Raw genomic sequence first — 23,062 nt, forward strand, 5'->3', positions numbered from 1 at the left:
GACAATTTTCTAGACAAATATCAGGTACCAAAGTTAAATCAGGACCAGATAAACCATCTAATTAACTCCATAACTTTTACAAAAATAGAAGCAGTTATTAAAATTTCCCCAATCAAAAGGAGCTCAGCACCAGATAGGTTAAGTGCAGAATTCTATCAGACCTTCATGAAGACCTCATACCAATACTGTCTAAACTATTCCACAAAATAGAAAATATAGAAGCACTACTTAATTACTTCTATGAAGCCACAATTACTCTTATACCTGAACCACACAAAGACCCAACAAGGAGAGAGAACTTCAGACCAACTTCCCTTATGAATATCAATGCAAAAATACTCAATATAATTCTTGCAAACTGAATCCAAGAAGACATCAACATGATCATCCATCATGATCAAGTAGGCTTCATCCCAGGGATGCAGGGATGTTCAATATATAGAAATGCATCAATGTAATCCACTTTATAAACAAACTCTGGGGGCAGAGGAGCATGAACATTCCATTAGACAGTGAGAAAGCATTTGAAAAAAAATTAAACACCCGTTCATGATTAAAGTTCTAGAAAGATGAGGAATTCAAGGTCCATACTTAAACATAATAAAAGCTGTATACAGCAAACCAGTGGCTAAGGTTATACTAAATGGAGAGAAACTTGAAGCAACCCCACTAAAATCATAGACTAGACAAGGCTGCCTACTCTCTCCCTACTTATTCAATATAGTAACTTAAGTCCTACCCAGAGCTGTCAGAAGAAATGAGGGCAAAATTATACATATTGGAATGGAAGTAGTCAAAATATCACTATTTGCAGATGATAAGATTGTATACTTATGTGAACCCAACCATTCGAACAGAAAAGTACAAAGTCTTGTAAACAACTTGAGCAAAAAGGCTGGGAATAAAATTAACTCAATCAAATCAGTAACCTTCCTCTACTCAAAGGTTAAACAGGCTCAGAAAGAAATTAGGGAAATGACACCCTTTATAATAGTCTCATATAATATAAAATACCTTATTGTGACACAAACCATGCAAGTAAAAATCTATATGATAAGAACTTCAAGTCTCCGAAGAAAGAAATTAAAGATCTCATAATATGGAAAGACCTCCCTTGCTCATAGATTGGCAGGATTAATATAGTAAAAATAGCCATTTTGTCAGAAGGCAATTTACAGATTCAGTGCAATCCCCGTTACAAATCCAGCTTACTTATTCATAGAGTTAGAAAGAGTAATTTGCAAATTCCTTTGGCATGTTTATGGTACACAGTATCTATGTTTTATTAAGCTCTTTTCTTTAACCCTAGGTCAGTCTCTCCAAACAGGGGAACTTTACAGAGTATAATGACTGTCTTAATTTAAACAAAAACAGGTATCAGCAGAATATTCATTGACTAATCAGGAGCAAGAATATAGTCAATGTTAACCTAAGGGAGTTTCCTGAGAAGTAGATACATTGCCTCAAAATAAAATGGATTGCAATCATAGTTAACCTCCCAGACTCCTTGAAGTCATTCACATATATACCCAGAAACCTATGCTTACATATCTGTACATTCAGGTCACACTCACACACACACACACACACACACACGCACACACACACACGCACACACACACAGAAAGAGAGAGAGAGAGACAGAGATAGAGAAACAGAGAGAGACAGAGAGACAGAGAAAGAGAGACAAAGACAGACAGAGACAGAGAGACACAGAGAGACAGAGAGAGACAGGGTGAGACTGTCAGTCCCTCCTGGGCTTTCTCAATGTTTACCTGCTGCTGATTCTTGCTAATGCATGTAGAATGGCCTTTGCTGTTTGGCTGATGGGACCATTGAGTCAGTTCCTGTTTTTATCCTGAGAAAGTAACCTTGTTTTTGTAATTTCCATGCACCTGTTTTTATCCTGAGAATGTAAACTTGTTTTTCCACTGTGCTTCTGAGGTTTTTCCACAAAGGGTAAAGACTGTATATAATGTGTGAACTTCAGTAAACCTTTGGCATTCTCATAACATGAATGACCTGTCTTTTGTTAAATCCCCCAGGCCTATGCCCTGTTCTCGATTCTGTGGTTGCATAGGCACTGTCAAATTGAGGTCCCAACAAGACCAGAAAATGAGGAGCTCCTGACAGGATTGTTCCAGGAAGCCGGCAACAGAAGTGAAAAGAAACATGTTGGGTAAGTGGTGCAGTGACAAACTCAAAGTAAGTAGAGTTTGCAGGAAATAAAAAGATTTTGCCACAGGAACCACAACTTCCACATTACAGTTAACAGATCAGACAGCAGGTAAGAGGGATAAAGGTTAAAAAGAACTATAAAATTTATTAAAACTTTAGAAAAGACTAGCCTCTTGTCTGCCATTCAGGAGGACTTAATATTCCTGACTGTCAACATGTTAAAAGAGATTTGCAAAAAAACACTGCAGAGAGATGGCCCTGAGAGTATTCCTATCACCATGTTCCCTACAGATTTGGGTGGTGTCTGGACTGCAGGGGACCTGCAGCTTGAGTGCCCCTATCTTCCTGTTCCCAGAGGCACTATACAGTTTCCTCTTGGCCCAGGAATATGGGTAGGGTGGGCAGTACTGGAGGTCTCTTCTTCCCTGCAGTTTCAGGAGTGCCCACCTGTCTGGGCAATGAGCTCTCTCCCCTACAGGGTTTGGGGGGAGGGACGTATTGTGTTTTTAATTTATAGAAACATGTTGACCTTTACCAGATGTTTATTTTACTAGATGAACACTTATGTTTTGCCTTTGAACCTGTTAGTTTTCCCTATCACACATAATCACTTTGTTTAATGTGTGTTAAAATAAATCATTAGCTAAGGGTATATAACAGTTCTTGTGTGTGTGTGTGTGTGTGTATATATATATATATATATATATATATATATATATATATATATATGCACATCTATGCACAAACACAGATATACCCATGTATATATATGGAGATTATATATATATATATATTATATATATATATAGATAGATTATATATATATATATATATATATATATATATATATATATATCTCTCTTTCTTTTTTCCAAGGTATGGCATTAGTATATAGCTCTAGATCTTCTAAAATTAGCCTCAAACTCACAGAGATTCTTTGTCTCTGCCTCTTGTGTGCTGGAATTAAAGGAGTGTGTCATTATTTTTGATTTAATTTGCTAAAATTTTGTTGAGAATTTTTACATCTAGGTTTACTATGGTATTATTTGATCATATTCCCTTAATAAAGATTTAGTTTAAAATGTGTGTGTGTGTGTGTGTGTGTGTGTGTGTGTGTGTGTGTGTGTGTGTGTGTAGGGAGCACATGGGTAGAAGTGTATACATACATATGGAAGCCCGAATATGGTGATAGAGTCTTTGGCTCTAAATTTATAGGTGATTATGGCCAGAATAGGAATGGGAACTTAGATCTTTTGCAAAATCAAGTGCTCGTAATGCTGTCATTCTCCAGGCCTTCATTTCCCATTTTGTTATGTTATTATGCACTGTTTTATTCAGTGTTGTAGTCTTATCAGAAGATCCTGACCGTTCCTCCCTATTTAAAATTTTTGAAATGGTTGAGAAAGTATTGATATGTTTCTTCTTCAAATGTGTTGAGTTTTTCTCTGAAGCCCGTTGTCCATGGGCTATTCTTTGATGAGAAAATTTATTATAGCTCCAATCTGATTGCTCCCAATTGTTTGGTTCCATGGTTATGCATTTTCCCAGTTCAAACTTGTAAAATCACACATGCCTGAAATTTGGTCATTTTCTACTAGGCTTTTCAGTTCGATGCTTTCTATTTTTTTGGTAATTACCCATTAAAAAAGCATGAATTTGTAATCCGATGCTCTCTCCTTCCTCCCCAGTTTTGTTGTTATTATTTTTTGTTGTTGTTTTTTAGTTTTGTATTGTTGTGGGGTTTTTTGTTGTTGTTGTTGTTTTTTTTGTTTCTGCTTTTTTGTTTGCTTGTTTTACTTTGTTTATTTGTTTGTTTGTTTGAGACAATGTTTCATTATGTAGCTATGTCTGGCCTTGAGGTTCCTATCACAGATACACAGAACTTCAAAGAAGAACCAATACCAATACTCTTCAAGCTATTCCACAAATTAGAAACAAAAGGAACAGTACCAGATTCATTTTGTGAATCCATGGTTATGCTGATACCTAAAACATACAAAGAACCAACAGAGAAAAATAACTTCAGACCATTTTCCTTATGAATATATATATATATATATATATATATATATAATGAAATATATATTATATATATAATGAAATTCTTGAAAAGTGAATTCAAGGACATATCAAAAAGTTTGCTCATTTTGATCAAGTATGCTTCATCGAAAAGATGCAGGGATGATTCAATATATAAATTCCCTCAACTTAATCCACTATATAAACAAGCTCAAATGAAGAAAACCACATGACCCTCTCATCAGACGCTGAAAAAGCATTTGACAAAATACAAACTCATTCATTTTAAAAGTGTTGGAAAGAACACCCCTTTATGTTAAAATTGTGGAAAGATGAAGAACCCAAGGCCCATACATAAACATAGTAAAAGCAATATATAGCAAAACAATATCCATTATCAAGCTAAATAGAGAATAATTGAAGCAGTCCAATTAAAAGCAGGTACTATGAATGACTACACATTGTCTCCCTCTCTATCCAGTATTATATTCAAATTTCTAACCAGAACAATTAGAAAACTGGACTGGGTCAAAGAAATACAAAATGGAATGAAAGAAGTGAAGACATCACTATTTGTAGATAATATGATAATGTACTAATGACCCAAAAAATTCTACCAAAGAACTCCAAGAGCTGCTAACTTCAGCAAGGTGGCTGCATATAAAACTAACAAAAACAAAGCTGTAGTATTCCTCTCCTCAAAGGATAAATAGACTGAGAAAGAAATTAGGCAAACAATACATTAATAATAGTCACAAATAATATAAAATATCTTGGTGTGACTCCAGACAAAGCAATAAAACATACCTTAGACAAGAACTTGAAGACCCAGAAGAAAGAAATTGAAGACCTCAGAAGATGGAAAGATCTCCCATTCTCAAGAATCTACAGGATTAACATTTTAAAAAATGATCTTCTTACAAAAAGTAATCTGTAGATTCAATGCAATTTCCATCCAAATTCCATCTCTCTTTTTTTTTTTTTTTTTACAATGCTCAAATTTACCTGGAATAACAAAAAAACAAAAAAGAAAAAAAATCCAAAACCAAAATCAAAACCAAACCAAACCAAAACAACAACAGCCTCAAAAAACAAAACAAAACAAAACAAAAACAAAAACAAACAAAAACAAAAACAAAAACAAAAACAAAAACAGGATAGCTTAAAATATTCTCAACAATAAGAGAACTTCTGGTGGAATCACCATTCCTGAACTCAAGGTGTACTACAAAACAATGTTAATAAAAACTGCATGTTATTGGTACAGAGATAGACAGAGAGATAGATCAGTGGAATAGAATTTAAGACCCATAATTAAACCCACACATCTGTGGTCACCTGAACTTTGACAAAGAAACCAAAACCCTCCAGTGGAAAAAAGACAGCACTTCCAACAAATGGCGCTGGCCGATGTGACATTTAGCATGTAGAACATTGCTAATAGGTCAATTCTTATCTATTTGTACAAAGCTCAAGCACAAGTGCGTCAAGGACCTCCACATAAAACCAGATACAATAAATCTAAAAGAAAAAAATCAAGGAAAGAGCCTTAAACACATTGGCACAGGGAAAAATTTCATGAACAGAACACCAATGGCTCTGGCTCTAAGAACAACTATAGACAAATGGGATCTTTTAAAATTGAAAAGCTTCTGTAAGTCAAAGAACACTGTCAACAGGATAAAACAGCAACCTACAGTTTTGAAAAAGGTATTTATCAATCCTACTTTCGATAGAGGAATACTATCCAATATATACAAAGAAATGAGGAAATTGAACACCAGAAAACCAAATAGCCATATTAAAAATGGGTTACAGAACTAATTGTACAATTATCAACTGAGGTAATGAAAGATAGAGTTTTAAAAAAGCTCAAAACTCAGCAACAGGATCTGACTCAGGAAGACAGATTGTTAAAAATGCAGGAGAACTGATTCAGAGTCACTGACCCTTCCGCTTATCACCAGACTGAGTAAATGAGTAATGGGTTTTGTTCTGCCCCTGTGATGTTTGTTCAAATCCCCTCTGTTCCCTCCAGCCATTGTGTCCTGCAGAGTGTATTCCAGGAAACCAGATGGCCAAGCCTAAGCAGATGTGTTTCAGATGCAGATGCCTCATCAACTCTGACAAACGTTTACCCTAAAGGACAATCAGGATCTGTTCTCAGGAGAATGCTTGACCTTTCCCCTCATTTAAACCTTAGAGTCTTAACAACAACCCTGTGACTTTGAGAGTTTCCCCTTGTGACATTTTTGGTATTTCCTTTTGACATCCCCTCATCTCCTGGAGCTTGTGACTTCTTCCTTTAAAAAGCCCTTCTTCCAGCCACTCAGGGTCGACACCTCAGTCTCCTGCGTGGGATACATGTCGGCCCGGAGATCTCTGTATTACGTCTCCGTAATAAACCTCGCCTTTGCGGATTACATCCAAAATGGTCTCTCTGTGTCTGGGGTCCGCAATTTCCCAAGACTTGAGTAAGGGTCCCCCTTCGGGATTCCTTCAGTATCACAAATGGTCAAGAAGCACCCAAAGAAATATTTAACATCCTTAGTCATCAGGAAAGTACAAACCAAAACTACCCTGAAATTCCACCTCACACCAATCAGTATGACTAAGATCAAAACCTCTGGTGTTAGCAGATTCTGGCAAGGATATGGAGAAGGAAGAAGACTCCTCCATTTCTGGTGGGATTATGAGCTGTGACAACAATTCTGGATATCTGTGTGGCAGTTCCTCAGAAAGTTATACATAGTTTATGTCCCAACTATAATACCCCTGGGCATATACCTAAATGTTGCTCTAACATATAACAAGAACACATGCTCTACTATGTTCATAGCAGCTTTATTGATAATATCCAGAAGCTGAAAACAATCCAGATGCCCATCTACAGTGGAATGGATACAGAAAATGTGGTACATTTATACAATGGAATACTACTCAGCTATTAAAAATAATGTCTTCATGAATTTCACAGGCAAATAGATAAAACTATGAAATATCCTGAGTGAGGTAACCCTGTTACAAAAGAACACCCATGGTATGTACTCACTAATAAGTTGAATACTCATGATATGACTCACAGACCATATGAAGCTCAAGTAGAAGGAAGTCCAAAGTGTGAATGCTTTAGTCTTACTTAGAAGTGGGAACAAAATACTCACATTCACAGGAAGTAAAGGGAAGGAGGGCCCAGGGAGAGAGAGATGCAGGGGGAAAAATAGGCCAGTAATAGGTGTGGGAGGAGACATGGCAGAAATACAGGGGGTCAGGAAATTGAACAAAGGAGTATAGCAGTGTTCGATGGGGAGCTGGCTATAGCGACTAGATAGTCCCAGATGCCAGGAAAGCTAGAACCTCCCAGGACCTAACAAAGGGGATGACATTAATTGAAACATCTAACAAAGGAGAGAATCTGTAGAGACAATATTCAGTGGATTGGCATGGCCGCATGTTGAAGGATGGGGCCACTCACCCGTCTTAAAAGTATTACCCTGGAATTGCACATGTCTAAAGAAAATGCAGGGCTGAAGAGTGGAGCAGAGACCAAAGGAAAGGCCATCCAGATACTGCCCTACTAGGGATCCATCCCATCTGAAGACACCAAAACCAGACACTATTGCTGATGCGCAAAAGTGCTTGCTGACAGAAGTCTGGTAGAGCTGTTCCCGGTGAGGCTTTGCCAGAGGCTGACCAATACAAATATGGATGCTTGCAGCCAACCATCAGACTTTACATGAAGACCACAATGAAGAAGTTAGGTGAAGGACAGAAAGATCTGAGTGGTTTTGCAATGCCATGGGATGAATAACAATATTGACCAACCAGACCCCTGCCCCCAGAGCTCCCATGGAGTAAAGAACCAATGAAAGTGTACACATGGAGAAACCTATGGCTCCAGCTGCATATGTAGCACAGGATTGCGTTTTTTAACATCAATGAGATAGGAGGCCTTTCATCCTTTGGAGGCTCAATGACAGAGTTGGGGAATGCTAGGGAATTGAGGCAGGAATGGGTTGGTGGATGGGTGAGCAAAAAGATAAAAGAATTGCTTTACTTATGGTGTGTCTTCACAGCAATAAATCCCTAAAACATGATCTCAACGTTCTATCTCTAATGCAGGAGATGGAATGCAGAGCCTCACATAATCTTTGGAATGCAAGTACTTCACTGCTGAGCTTCATTCTTAGCTCAAGATTGTCCCCTACACCTTGGTCTCCTCTTCTTTTTCTCCATTTCTTTTCATTTCCCCTACCTCTATGTTTCTTTATCTCCCACTATTTCTTTGACTTGCTCTTGCATCTTTTTGAAAGTCCAGAAACTTGTACAAGCGATGCCAATGCTATATTAGTGAGCTACAGCTGAAGTCCTCAGAACCCACTTGCATAAAACAGAAATTTAGAGTTTAAGGTTATGATGGATGGGTCATCAGTGATGCTGTTGTGCATTAGGTATTTACTAGTTTACATGGCACTGTGGTTACATAAATCCTAGCCTTTTAATGTGTGCACATTGTGTGTGCTTGCGTGTGTGCTTGTGTGTTTGTGTGTTTGTGTGTGTGTATGTGTGTATGTGTGTATGTGTGTGTGTTTTTGTGTGTACACATCCATGATAGAGTATGTTTTGGGTGGGAGTGTGTTCATGCACATTTCTCAGGATTGCGTCAGATCTCTTTCCTTAAGTGTCTACCTTGTTTTTTGAAGCAGGGTCTAAGAATTTTTACTAACAATCAGCTGTTTTAATTATGATGGCTGGTCAGCAAGTCCCAGGTGTATGCTTTTCTCTACTTCTCCAGCATGGAGACTGAAAACATTCAGCACCATGCCATTCATTTTTATGGATATTTTGGAGCTTGAGTTCATGTCTTCATCCTCTCCTCACAAATGTGTTACAAGGAAGCCTTGTAGAAACAATCATTTTTCTAGTGAGTAATTCCCAGATTTTGATTGGCTTATTTATACTAACTCTTATTAATCAAATAAAGCTTTAATAAAAAAATTAAATTGTGTGGTTTTGTAGAGCAAAATAAATTTTATAAAAAAATATTTTAATTTTATTTTTAATTACTTTTACTATTTTAAAATATACATATGCATATATGTGTACATGTATGAATAAATGTGTGCTAGATGATAGGTGATTTGTCAAAGTTCCTGGCAGAAGGAAGTATAGGCAGTTGTGATCCAGCTGACCAAGGTTCTAGGAAGAGAATTCAAGTCCTCTGCCAGAGGAGAATATGCTCTGAATCATTAGGCTGTTTCAGCAAATCCATTTCACTTAATTAGTACAGCAGTTCTTATAAGAGTTATTTGGACAGTTGTACTACAGACAATAGACCTGAATGATCTGAGGCAATATCTCTGAGGGCATGAGTAAGAGTGAGAGAGAGGCTATGTATGCTCTTGCTGATCTTCAGTTAGTCTTAGATTGCAGGCAAAGATACTGATAAGGAAACCTGAAAGTAATGCCAATTCAGGACAGATACATAATTTTATTTTATTTTTTGGTGTCAAACTCCACTATCATGTTGAAACAGGCTTAAGCTACCCCTTGAGAGCTGCCTACTAAAAATTTCACAGTACACTACTATATAGAAGGTAGTTTTAATGAGTGAGTCTAGGTGTCAGCCTTTCAAGGTGAGTAAGAGGATATCTTTTTTTTATGTAGCTAATGTAATAGGTGCATATTTCATAGACTATTTCTGGAATACCTAGTAATATCGAAGTCTTTGACTCAGGAAGCCATAAACTCACTTGATTCATAGAAGTTTCTCATTAGGTTTTTTTCTTGTTTTTGTGACAAAAATGCTTCACAAGAAGCAACTTTATGTGCCACAGTGATGTACAGTGTAGGTTTGGTCTTGAAAAAGGAGTATTTGACGCTTTTGCAACATAGCACTGGCAAGAGTGATGACTCTGAAATTCAGAATGATACAACATTGATAAAAGATTATGAAAAATCTGTGGTTATCTTTAAATTTCTTTGTGTTTGTTTTGGTGTGTGTATGTATATGCATATGTCAAAATGTTGATACCAGTTTCCTTACTCAATCACTGTTATATTATTCTTTAGTCTAAAATTTTAAATTTTCATTATTATTAGTGTACATTTGAGCCAGGATTTGCATGCTATGGCATACAGATGTCAAAGAATACTTCTGAGACTTTGTTCTCCTCTTCTATTATCGATTCTTGGGATTAAAGTCCAGTTGTTATGCTTTTAGAGGAAATACTCCCATAGTCATCTTGCTGAACCCTATACCTTAGTTTTGAGACAGGGCCTTCACTGAATCCGTAATGTTATTTTAGAATGGCTTGCCAGTAAGCAAAGGGATTCCAAGCACTGAAATTATGTGTGTGTGTGCCTCTATGCACAGAATTTTGATGTTGGATTTGGGCAACGAAATGTAGGCCTTCATATTTGTGTGGTAAACATTTAACGATTAATGTATCATAGCTCATTTTCTGGGTTTCTGTTATAAAGGTAAGGGAGAAATATTTTAGGCTTTGCAATCAACATGCTAAAGTGAAAAGATTTTGGGCTTCTTAGGGGTGTTGATAGGTGACCAGCATGTCACTATATAACCCTAGCTATGTAGGACAAGCAATCCTAGAATTTAAAAATTCACCTGCTTCTGGCTCCAGAGTGCTGTTATTGAGAATGTGTACGACCACAGATTTTTGGATTTGAAAATATCACATATATGTACATATTAAGAGCATTAATTTATTAGTTAAATACATTATATTTAAGTTTATTATATTTAATAACCTATGTTTTACATAAATATATACATATACTTATATATGTATATATGTATATTATATATGTATAATATATACATATATTATACATATATATTAGTTTTCTTTCTCTCAGTGCTTGACTCCTTCAGGAAACAGGAACTCTTAATTTTTGTGTATATTCTTCTTTGTTTAACCCAACCTTAAAAGGTGCATATTCTTTATAATTCTCTTGCTCAGGATTCCACAGCAAATCCTCTCTTGGATGTTGATTCATCATAGTTGTCCATACTGCTAGATTAATGAGCTCAGAGTTTGGAGGTGCTCTTCTTTCTCCTTTTAATTTTCTTTTACTTAAGCACTTAGCAAATGAGATGATGCCTATTACCTTCAAGACCTCCCTCTTTACTGGATCTTCTCTAGAAACACCATGAGAGGCACATTGATGAGATTTACCTCTTCTAACAGGATTCTAGGTGATCCACATTCCAGACAAGTACAATAACATCTTGTTTCAGCTTTTTGTGGCTAGATATCATATGAATGTGTTGATGTAGATAGTGATCGGCACATATTAATTGGGTAGCAGGCAGTGGGCCTCTGCTATCTCAACAAGACAAAGGAACTGGAACCTGCTCATGCATGGTGAGTACTGATGGATGGGTTTGGGATGTCAACTTGAAGAATAAATGGGAGGACTGCCTTGGAATTTGAAAGAATATCAATAGCTGGAGTTCATCTGGATAGTTTGGTGTTTTTCATGAGAGTCCAACCCCTAACTAAAATAGCACAAAGTCAAGAAAGACCTTTCACCATTACTCTCTTCTCTTGCATCCCAACCCTAGATGGACAAATGCATAGACTGATTAGGAGAACTTAGCACTTGTGTCTTGAACAAAAATTTCCTAGGGTCTGATAGTTGATAACTTGGTCTCCAATTAGTGCTGTTATGGGTAAGCTTGATTCAGGAAATGTAACACTGGGTATAGGCTTTGACATTTAAAAGCGACATGCCCATTCCAGTTTAATATCTTCTTCTCTCTGCTTGGTATTGAAAATATGATTCTCAGTTTCCTGCTCCAGGAACAATGTTTGCTGTTTGTGCTTTTATATCTTTCACTGAGATGGACTCCTTTTTTAAAAATTTTATTTTATTTTGCATATATACATTTTTGTCTGCATATGTATCTATGTACCATGTGTGTACAATGTCCTGAGAAGGTAGAACTCAGCACTGAATTCCCTATAACTGCAATTTTAATCAGCTGCGAGCTGCCATACGGGTGCTAGGACTTAAATTCAGAGGCCATGGAAGAACAGACAATGCTTTCAACCACTTAGAAACAGTTCCACCTCCCAAACAATATATTATTTATCTGGAATTATAAGTCAAAATAAAATGTTTCTTCCACAGGTCACTTTGGTGATGATGTTTTATCATAACTCCAGAAAAATAATACAGCATTCAATTCTGCCTGTTTGCCCCAAGTGTCCTGAAGTTGCCCTATGCTGAGAGTGAGCTACACCTTGAATCAAACATTGGGCAGAAGTTCTATAATTAGTAGGATCAAACCTTAAAACTATTATGAAATTACTTTAATTAGCCAAAAAAACTACAAAATTATGAATATAATCAAAACAGCATCCGCCCAGAAGGACATGGGCAGATGGGTTGTGAGTAAGCATGGTAGGTGGTAGGTATCAGGAAAAAGAAAAATGCATATTTACTCCCAATGTACTTAGGTTCCACACAAAGCCAGATCCAAAGGATTTGGACAAGCTCTTACCAGTATTTCAGAATGACTTAGCCATGTAAGACAGGTTGGAGCCTTCATAACTGACCAAAAAATTATCAAATTACATTTCATTAGGCAGTAGTACTTGAGGGTTGACAGATCAAAGCAGATCACCTGGTATATTGAAATTCAGTAAATAATGTCTTACTGTTAATTTTTCCAATGCAAACACAAATAAAATTGGTTCCCCTGCACGGGGTGCAGAGCAGATGTCAACCATGGGTGTGTTCCTTAGGGAGTATTCATATTTTACTTTTTAAACACTTTATATTCATATATTCATTCATGTACTTGTGAATTTCAGAGGACAGCTGTCTGGAGTTCATTGTTTTCCTCATTTGCAAGTGCTGAGCTGCCTAACCAACTCCATACCTCCTTTTATTTCTTTTACTTTTCCATTATTTTCACAAATGGCAGACATTTTATTTTTTCTTCTACACAAGACAATAACAGTTTAGCAGAAATATGTTCAACTGAGAGGCCAAATAGATCCAAGGAGGGTGAAACTCAAATAATCAAAAGGTACTACAAACTCCACATAAAACTCATCACCACAGAGGTAGTAGGCAAAGGAAGATCATGTTATACCAAGTTATCTAATGGGACTATCAGCAGTTACATAGCAAAAAGCAAGTCTGTCTTATAAAAGATTTCATTACAGTGGTCATTGAGTCAAAGATATTTGGCTATCTTGGGTCAAGATATCTTAACCCTTGGCTAAAGGGTCAAGATAGATGAAAGGAAAGCCAACTAGAAAGGAATAGGTGTAGAGTATTCAAGCTATAGAGTTGAACAGATGGCAATGGATCAGGCTTTCTCCTCTCAAGAATTACTACATTGAGCTAATTGCCCCTGCCTTACAGGATGCTTAACAGTTGAACTAGGTTTGAGGATGCTATGAGTCCTTGCTGTGATATAGCATAGACCTCTGAAAACGTGTTACACATGCGCTGGCATGGTTGCTTGTTATTCTGGGTAAAAACTCCAAAGCGTTCAGATGCAATGGTGTATGAGCTTTGTCAGTCACATTCTAAAGTCCTTGTGGAATACACTCTTAACAGTCTATACATCTTAATGTCTACACAGGTGAGCTCAACTTAAATCTTCAAGGCTCATAAAAAAACAAACAAACAAACAAAAAAAGCCAGGATGCAACAGTGCAGGTAGGGCATCCTATCACTTAAAAGTGAACTGTCTTTCTTCAATGTAGGGTAAATTCAAATATAACTAATGTTTGATGTAAAAAGCTATATTGAACTGAGCTGGCCTTCTGCTGGACTGACAATACCAAGAAAACAAGGGAGGTGGTTGGTTTTATTTTCAAAATGCGTCAGAATTTATTACATTATAGGGGAACATGGCTGAACATGTAGGAGAGAGATCCTCCATTTTAGGTTCTCCTGATGGCTTCTGCAAGGAGCACAGAGATGTCAATCACCTGTATTTTGGAACAATATTTTGCCTTGTCCTCCTGATATATGGGATTGGTAACTACTACTGCTTCAAAGCATGCAGTGTTGATTCAAGTAATGGCAGATCCAGAAAAGATTCCATGCATCAAGATAATATAAGTTCTTTTTTTTTTTAATTGCTTCAGTTTTTTTTTTATTTTTTTTATTTTATTTTATTTTTTTTTATTATCTTGAGTATTTCTTATATACATTTCAAGTGTTATTCCCTTTCCCGGTTTCCGGACAGACATCACCCTCCCCCCTCCCCTTCCTTGTGGGTGTTCCCCTCCCAAACCTCCCCCCATTGCCACCCTCCCCGCATAGTCTAGTTCACTGGGGGTTCAGTCTTAGCAGGACCCAGGGCTTCCCCTTCCACTGGTGCTCTTACTAGGATATTCATTGCTACCTATGGGGACAGAGTCCAGGGTCAGTCCATGTATAGTCTTTAGGTAGTGGCTTAGTCCCGGGAAGCTCTGGTTGCTTGACATTGTTGTACTTTTGGGGTCTCGAGCACCTTCAAGCTCTTCCAGTTCTTTCTCTGATTCCTTCAACGGGGGACCTATTCTCAGTTCAATGGTTTGCTGCTGGCATTCGCCTCTGTATTTGCTGTATTCTGGCTGTGTCTCTCAGGAGCGATCTACATCCGGCTCCTGTCGGTCTGCACTTCTTTGCTTCATCCATCTTGTCTAATTGGGTGGCTGTATATGTATGGGCCACGTGTGGGGCAGGCTCTGAATGGGTGTTCCTTCAGTCTCTGTTTTAATCTTTGCCTCTCCCTTCACTGCCAAGGGTATTCTTTTTCCTCATTTAAAGAAGGAGTGAAGCATTCACATTTTGATCATCCGTCTTGAGTTTCCTTTGTTCTAGGGATCTAGGGTAATTCAAGCATTTGGGCTAATAGCCACTTATCAATGAGTGCATACCATGTATGTCTTTCTGTGAGTGGGATGGCTCACTCAGGATGATATTTTCCAGTTCCAACCATTTGCCTACGAATTTCATAAACTCGTTGTTTTTGATAGCTGAGTAATATTCCATTGTGTAGATGTACAACATTTTCTGTATCCATTCCTCTGTTGAAGGGCATCTGGGTTCTTTCCAGTTTCTGGCTATTATAAATAAGGCTGCGATGAACATAGTGGAGCACGTGTCTCTTTTATATGTTGAGGCATCTTTTGGGTATATGCCCAAGAGAGGTATGGCTGGATCCTCAGGCAGTTCAATGTCCAATTTTCTGAGGAACCTCCAGACTGATTTCCAGAATGGTTTTACCAGTCTGCAATCCCACCAACAATGGAGGAGTGTTCCTCTTTCTCCACATCCTCGCCAGCATCTGCTGTCACCTGAATTTTTGATCTTAGCCATTCTCACTGGTGTGAGGTGAAATCTCAGGGTTGTTTTGATTTGCATTTCCCTTATGACTATAGATGTTGAACATTTCTTTAGGTGTTTCTCAGCCATTCGGCATTCCTCAGCTGTGAATTTTTGTTCAGCTCTGAACCCCATTTTTTAATAGGGTTATTTGTTTCCCTGCGGTCTAACTTCTTGAGTTCTTTGTATATTTTGGATATAAGGCCTCTATCTGTTATAGGATTGGTAAAGATCTTTTCCCAATCTGTTGGTTGTCGTTTTGTCCTAACCACAGTGTCCTTTGCCTTACAGAAGCTTTGCAGTTTTATGAGATCCCATTTGTCGATTCTTGATCTTAGAGCATAAGCCATTGGTGTTTTGTTCAGGAAATTTTTTCCAGTGCCCATGTGTTCCAGATGCTTCCCTAGTTTTTCTTCTATTAGTTTGAGTGTGTCTGGTTTGATGTGGAGGTCCTTGATCCACTTGGACTTAAGCTTTGTACAGGGTGATAAGCATGGATCGATCTGCATTCTTCTACATGTTGCCCTCCAGTTGAACCAGCACCATTTGCTGAAAATGCTATCTTTTTTCCATTGGATGGTTTTGGCTCCTTTGTCAAAAATCAAGTGACCATAGGTGTGTGGGTTCATTTCTGGGTCATCAATTCTATTCCATTGGTCTATCTGTCTGTCTCTGTACCAATACCATGCAGTTTTTATCACTATTGCTCTGTAATACTGCTTGAGTTCAGGGATAGTGATTCCCCCTGAAGTCCTCTTATTGTTGAGGATAGCTTTAGCTATCCTGGGTTTTTTGTTATTCCAGATGAATTTGCAAATTGTTCTGTCTAACTCTTTGAAGAATTGGATTGGTATTTTGATGGGGATTGCATTGAATCTGTAGATTGCTTTGGGTAAAATGGCCATTTTTACTATATTAATCCTGCCAATCCATGAGCATGGGAGATCTTTCCATCTTCTGAGGTCTTCTTCAATTTCTTTCCTCAGTGTCTTGAAGTTCTTATTGTACAGATCTTTTACTTGCTTGGTTAAAGTCACACCGAGGTACTTTATGTTATTTGGGTCTATTATGAAGGGTGTCGTTTCCCTAATTTCTTTCTCGGCTTGTTTCTCTTTTGTATAGAGGAAGGCAACTGATTTATTTGAGTTAATTTTATACCCAGCCACTTTGCTGAAGTTGTTTATCAGCTTTAGTAGTTCTCTGGTGGAACTTTTGGGATCACTTAAATATACTATCATGTCGTCTGCAAATAGTGATATTTTGACCTCTTCTTTTCCGATCTGTATCCCCTTGATCTCCTTTTGTTGTCTGATTGCTCTGGCTAGAACTTCAAGAACTATATTGAATAAGTAGGGAGAGAGTGGGCAGCCTTGTCTAGTCCCTGATTTTAGTGGGATTGCTTCAAGTTTCTCTCCATTTAGTTTAATGTTAGCAACTGGTTTGCTGTATATGGCTTTTACTATGTTTAGGTATGGGCCTTGAATACCTATTCTTTCCAGGACTTTTATCATGAAGGGGTGTTGAATTTTGTCAAATGCTTTCTCAGCATCTAATGAAATGATCATGTGGTTCTGTTCTTTCAGTTTGTTTATATGATGGATCACGTTGATGGTTTTCCTTATATTAAACCATCCCTGCATGCCTGGGATGAAGCCTACTTGGTCATGGTGGATGATTGTTTTGATGTGCTCTTGAATTCGGTTTGCCAGAATTTTATTGAGTATTTTTGCGTCGATATTCATAAGGGAAATTGGTCTGAAGTTCTCTTTTTTTTGTTGGGTCTTTGTGTGGTTTAGGTATAAGAGTAATTGTGGCTTCATAGAAGGAATTCGGTAGGGCTCCATCTGTTTCAATTTTGTGGAATAGTTTGGATAATATTGGTATAAGGTCTTCTATGAAGGTTTGATAGAATTCTGCACTAAACCCGTCTGGACCTGGACTCTTTTTGGTTGGGAGACCTTTAATGACTGCTTCTATTTCCTTAGGAGTTATGGGGTTGTTTAACTGGTTTATCTGTTCCTGATTTAACTTCGATACCTGGTATCTGTCTAGGAAATTGTCCATTTCCTGAAGATTTTCAAGTTTTGTTGAATATAGGTTTTTATAGTAAGATCTGATGTTTTTTTGAATTTCCTCTGAATCTGTAGTTATGTCTCCCTTTTCATTTCTGATTTTGTTAATTTGGACGCACTCTCTGTGTCCTCTCGTTAGTCTGGCTAAGGGTTTATCTATCTTGTTGATTTTCTCAAAGAACCAACTTTTGGTTCTGTTGATTCTTTCTATGGTCCTTTTTGTTTCTACTTGGTTGATTTCAGTTCTGAGTTTGATTATTTCCTGCCTTCTACTCCTCCTGGGTGTATTTGCTTCTTTTTGTTCTAGAGCTTTTAGGTGTGCTGTCAAGCTGCTGACATATGCTCTTTCCTGTTTCTTTCTGCAGGCACTCAGCGCTATGAGTTTTCCTCTTAGCACAGCTTTCATTGTGTCCCATAAGTTTGAGTATGTTGTATCTTCATTTTCATTAAATTCTAAAAAGTTTTTAATTTCTTTTTTTATTTCTTCCTTGACCAGGTTATCATTGAGTAGAGCATTGTTCAATTTCTACGTATATGTGGGCATTCTTCCCTTATTGTTATTGAAGACCAGTTTTAGGCCGTGGTGGTCCGATAGCACGCATGGGATTATTTCTATCTTTCTGTACCTGTTGAGGCCCGTTTTTTGACCAATTATATGGTCAATTTTGGAGAAAGTACCATGAGGAGCTGAGAAGAAGGTATATCCTTTTGCTTTAGGATAGAATGTTCTATAAATATCCGTTAAGTCCATTTGGCTCATGACTTCTCTTAGTCTGTCTACATCTCTGTTTAATTTCTGTTTCCATGATCTGTCCATTGATGAGAGTGGGGTGTTGAAATCTCCCACTATTATTGTGTGAGGTGCAATGTGTGTTTTGAGCTTTAGTAAGGTTTCTTTTACATATGTAGTTGCCCTTGTATTTGGGGCATAGATATTTAGGATTGAGAGTTCATCTTGGTGGATTTTTCCTTTGATGAATATGAAGTGTCCTTCCTTATCTTTTTTGATGACTTTTAGTTGAAAATTGATTTTATTTGATATTAGAATGGCTACTCCAGCTTGCTTCTTCTGACCATTTGCTTGGAAAATTGTTTTCCAGCCTTTCACTCTGAGGTAATGTCTGTCTTTGTCTCTGAGGTGTGTTTCCTGTAGGCAGCAGAATGCAGGGTCCTCGTTGTGTATCCAGTTTGTTAATCTATGTCTTTTTATTGGGGAGTTGAGGCCATTGATATTGAGAGATATTAAGGAATAGTGATTATTGCTTCCCGTTATATTCAGATAATATAAATTCTTATAGCTCCAACTGACAAAAGTTTGTCAACAGCATGACAGATTGTACCACAAGTGTCAGCTATGTCATCCACAAGTATAATCATATGATCCTTCACATTTCATACTAGTACCAGGTGGTCTTCTTCTTTGAATTTCTTCTGTTCCTTGTGAGTGAAAGCAATATCTGCGTTCAGTTGGTCTGCTATGGAAATTACTCTCTTGGCTCTACCAGCTTCAGGTAAGAAAATAGTACAGTTTCTCCACTCAGATATATTCTCCCATATTCACTTTAGGACAGCTGGCTCTTTGTATAAATTGTCCACTGGGATATCAAAGAAACCCTGAATTTGAGATGCATGTAGATACATGGTGATAATATGATATGCACCTGCTACAGATAGCATATTTGCAACAAGCTTACCTCGAATTGGAGATTGGCTCTTATTCTTATCTTGGATGGCATAAGGAAATTATGGGATGATTGCAGTAACTTGGCTAGCAGAAATAATCTTGCAATCATTAATCATGTTCAAAAGCTCCATTAGATTGTCATTTATCTCATTAAACCCACTCTGAAAAATGTAGTCATCCTCTTCATTGAATGTTTTTCCCAATTTTCATCTCTCTTTTGTAGACAAGATCTCTTGCTTAATCTGAAGTTCATTGAACATGAGTGTCCAGTGATCCCTAGAGGTCTGCCTATCTCCATCTCCCTAGGGATGGAATTACAACTACATGCCACCATATCTAGCTTTTAAAAAATCTTCTCTTTTATATGGTTTTGTGGTGTGTGTGTGTGTGTGTGTGTGTGTGTGAAGTGTTGTGCATGTGTATGTGTGTATGTTTGTGTGTGTGAGAGAGAGAGACAGACAGAGAGAGAGAAAGACCGACAGAGACCAAGACAAAGAGTCAGACAGAGACAGAGACAGAGACAAAGAGTCCGACAGAGAGAGAGAGTAAAAGAGGGCGCACACACATGAACAAATGTGTGTTTTGTGCAATGCAAGATTGCTTCGTGTACGTGGAGATCAGAAAAGGTGGATGGATCCCATGCAAATGGGATAAATTTGTTTGTGATTTACCATGTGGGTAGCAAGAACTGACCACAGATTCTCTGCACGAGCTACAAGTGCTTTTAACAACTGAGCCATTTCTCCAGGATCTAAATCCTCCTTCTTCTAAATGTAAAACAGGATGTGTTGGCTAGGTTTTTGTCAGCTTAATACAAGGTAGAATATCTTCAGAAGTGGATCTCTAAATTGAGGAAATACTTCCATAACGATGGCCTATAGTCAAGTCTATTAGGCATTTTATTGATTAATGAGTAAGTGATTTCAGTTTACTATGATCAGGACTTCTGGGGTTGTATAAAATATCAGGCAAGGAAAGACAGTAAATAGCATTACTTCACCGCATCTGCATCAGTTCTTGCTTTCAGGTTCCTGCCTTAATTTCTCTGGGCGAAGGATTTATCTATGAGATGAAATAACTTGTGTCATCCTCAAGTTGGTATTGGTCATGGTGTTTTATTACAGCAATAGCAATCTCGGAACTGAACTAGAGAGTCCTTTATGCTTGCAAGGTAAGCACTCAGCTAAATGATTGATTGACTCACCACACATTCTACTTTTATTTAATAAGTCCACGAGTTTGAGTCTAACATATCTTCAGCATGTCTGAGGACTTTGTTTCTCAAGAGCCATCTTAGAAAGATGGTGATGGTGTAGTGTGTTGGAAGACTGAATAGGAGATGAGAGGTATGTTTTCCACAGAGGAATCAAGGTAATAACTGAAAACCCTGCTCACAAAGAATTAACACATGCTAGAGGTGAGTTGGGAATAATTCATAAATTTGGCTTAAGAACCTTCCAAAACCATAGTGTAGATATGCCATTCCTATCCCACAGCCTGGAAAAAGATTATGTCTTTTATTTTTTATTTGTGAGGAGGTGAATGTGTCTACATGTGTTTGAGCCTATATATGTCGGTGGAGAGTTATAGAGGTTTTGTCTTATATCACATTTTTTCTTATTTTAACATAAAAGGGACTTTGACTGAACTTAGAAGTTGCTAGGTTTGTTATTTTCATTGTCATTGTCACTTTGTTTTGTTTTGGCAATATTGGCAGGAGCTCTAGTGATATGCATATTTCTTCTCCAGTATAGCAATTAATCAGAGACTCTGTAGACCTGCCTGAAAAAAAATAAGATGGAGGACAATTGAAGAAGATACCCAATGTCAAGTTTTGTCTTTTATATGTATGTACACATTTGTCTCTCCTGTACTTGCACAATATGAGCATATTAGTGAAGGCAGGGTTATATGGAATTATGAAATGGGAAATTGAAAATCTGGTGAAAACATTTGAGTGGAGGAAGCAGTACCTGCTGATAGGTGAGAAATCCTTGGGAAGTGATGGTTTCCATGGTCTCCAGTGAAAGAATACACAATAATATATTATTCCTGTATGGTTGAAGAATCCTACTTTTTAAAACCATTTTATTAGTGATTCAAGATAGAGAGGCCAATAGTGTATGTATGTGGTAACAATGGGAGGCCATTGGATCTTTGGAAGAGGCATTTTAAAATGGTCAACAATCTGGAAGTATGGAACTATATGAAAAGCAAACAAGAGGTATTGTCCTGGAATTAAAAATATAACTAGTAGAGATTCAATGACAGACTTTGTGCCTGGTTAGAAGAAGAAACACCCTTGACTGGATCTACTTCTTTAGAAAGTTTATGTACTTTTAAAAAGCTGTTATTCACCTTTTCTAGAATTGATTTTTGCAAAAAATCAATTGAATGCTGTTTTCTTTCTCTACTCAGTCATGCGTATAGACAAGATTGCCATATACAATAGCAGTGAAGAGCACTATCAACAATGACCTGAGTTCCAAGACCTATAAAATCATAGACTGGAACTAGCACAATACAGGAATGGAGGGGCCCTGTAGATTATAATTTTCAATTCTTTACTGATTATAGGAGGTCGAGAGGGAAGCACCTTTGACTCATATTATGTGACCTCATAATATTAGGTCAAGTTTGACACTGTATTCTGGCCCAGTCTCATTAATAAGCAGCTTTCTCTCAGTAAAAATCACTCAGGGTCACACTTGTTAGGAGATAATTATAGGATCTAAGGAGTAGTTAATCAAAGTAAAAAAGTCCTACAAATGTCCTTTGATTGCCACATATATATTTGGGCTGATACCCAATATATGTACAAATGCAGATACAGATTCAGACACACACACACACACACACACACACACACAAAGATAAACAAATGCAGGAATAAAATGAAATCTTTTAAAGATTTTTATGTGTATGAGTGAGTATTTTTTCCACATGCATACATGTGTACTACCACCCTCAAATCTCAGAAATTTTAGGATTTTTTGAGGCTAGAGTTATAGCTAGGCATAAGCTGCACTGTATGTTCTGGAAATTGAAGAAGGACTCTCTCTTTTCAGGAGTAAAATGTGCTCTTAATCACTGAGACAAATCTCCAGGTTCAAATGCAATTTATTAAAGGAATGCTTATAAAGTATTAGTGGAGAAAAATTAAAATCTATCCCACTATTATAAGCTCTCTGATGATATTTTAGCCATTTCCTGCTTTTAAGTTATGTTTTTTAATTTATTTATGTGTATGCCTGTGTGAATGAATTATGTGTATGTGCACTAGAGTTTATAGAAACCAGAAGAGTGTGTTTATTGGGTATCTTATTTTAAAGTCCACTCAGCCATTTGAGGCAGAGTCTCATGCCTAAATTTGGGATCATATTATCTTGACAGAACTGAAGTCCAGAAAGCCCCAGCAGTCTTTCTGGGAGCGAAAATGATGAGTATGTGTGTTTATTTGTTTGTGTGTGTGTGTGTGTGTGTGTGTGTGTGTGTGTGTGTAGGGAAATTCATTAAAATTATATGGATTATATGAGCCCAACTCTGATTTTATGATTTTGCATCAAGTGCTATTAACTTTGAGTCACATCTACAGTTTACATAGGTTTATTTTTAAACAAAAGTTGAAATATTTCACATAATTAAAAATATTTGTGCTTGTGTGCACATGTGTGCACACAGGTATGTTCCCATATGTACACATTTGAATCTATACAGGCTAGAAGAGGGTATCATATGCTCTGTAGCT

At 37.3% G+C, this 23,062-nt stretch overlaps 1 pseudogene; it reads right to left on the minus strand.

Annotated features, from left to right (window-relative positions):
• Positions 1–14,081: 14,081 nt before the first annotated feature.
• Prps1-ps2 (phosphoribosyl pyrophosphate synthetase 1, pseudogene 2) lies at positions 14,082–19,517 on the minus strand (annotated as a pseudogene).
• Positions 19,518–23,062: the final 3,545 nt, after the last annotated feature.

The sequence above is a fragment of the Rattus norvegicus genome, chromosome 13, assembly GCF_021556685.1.
Source record: "Rattus norvegicus strain SHRSP/BbbUtx chromosome 13, alternate assembly SHRSP_T2T, whole genome shotgun sequence".
Classification (NCBI taxonomy): Eukaryota; Metazoa; Chordata; class Mammalia; order Rodentia; family Muridae; genus Rattus; species Rattus norvegicus.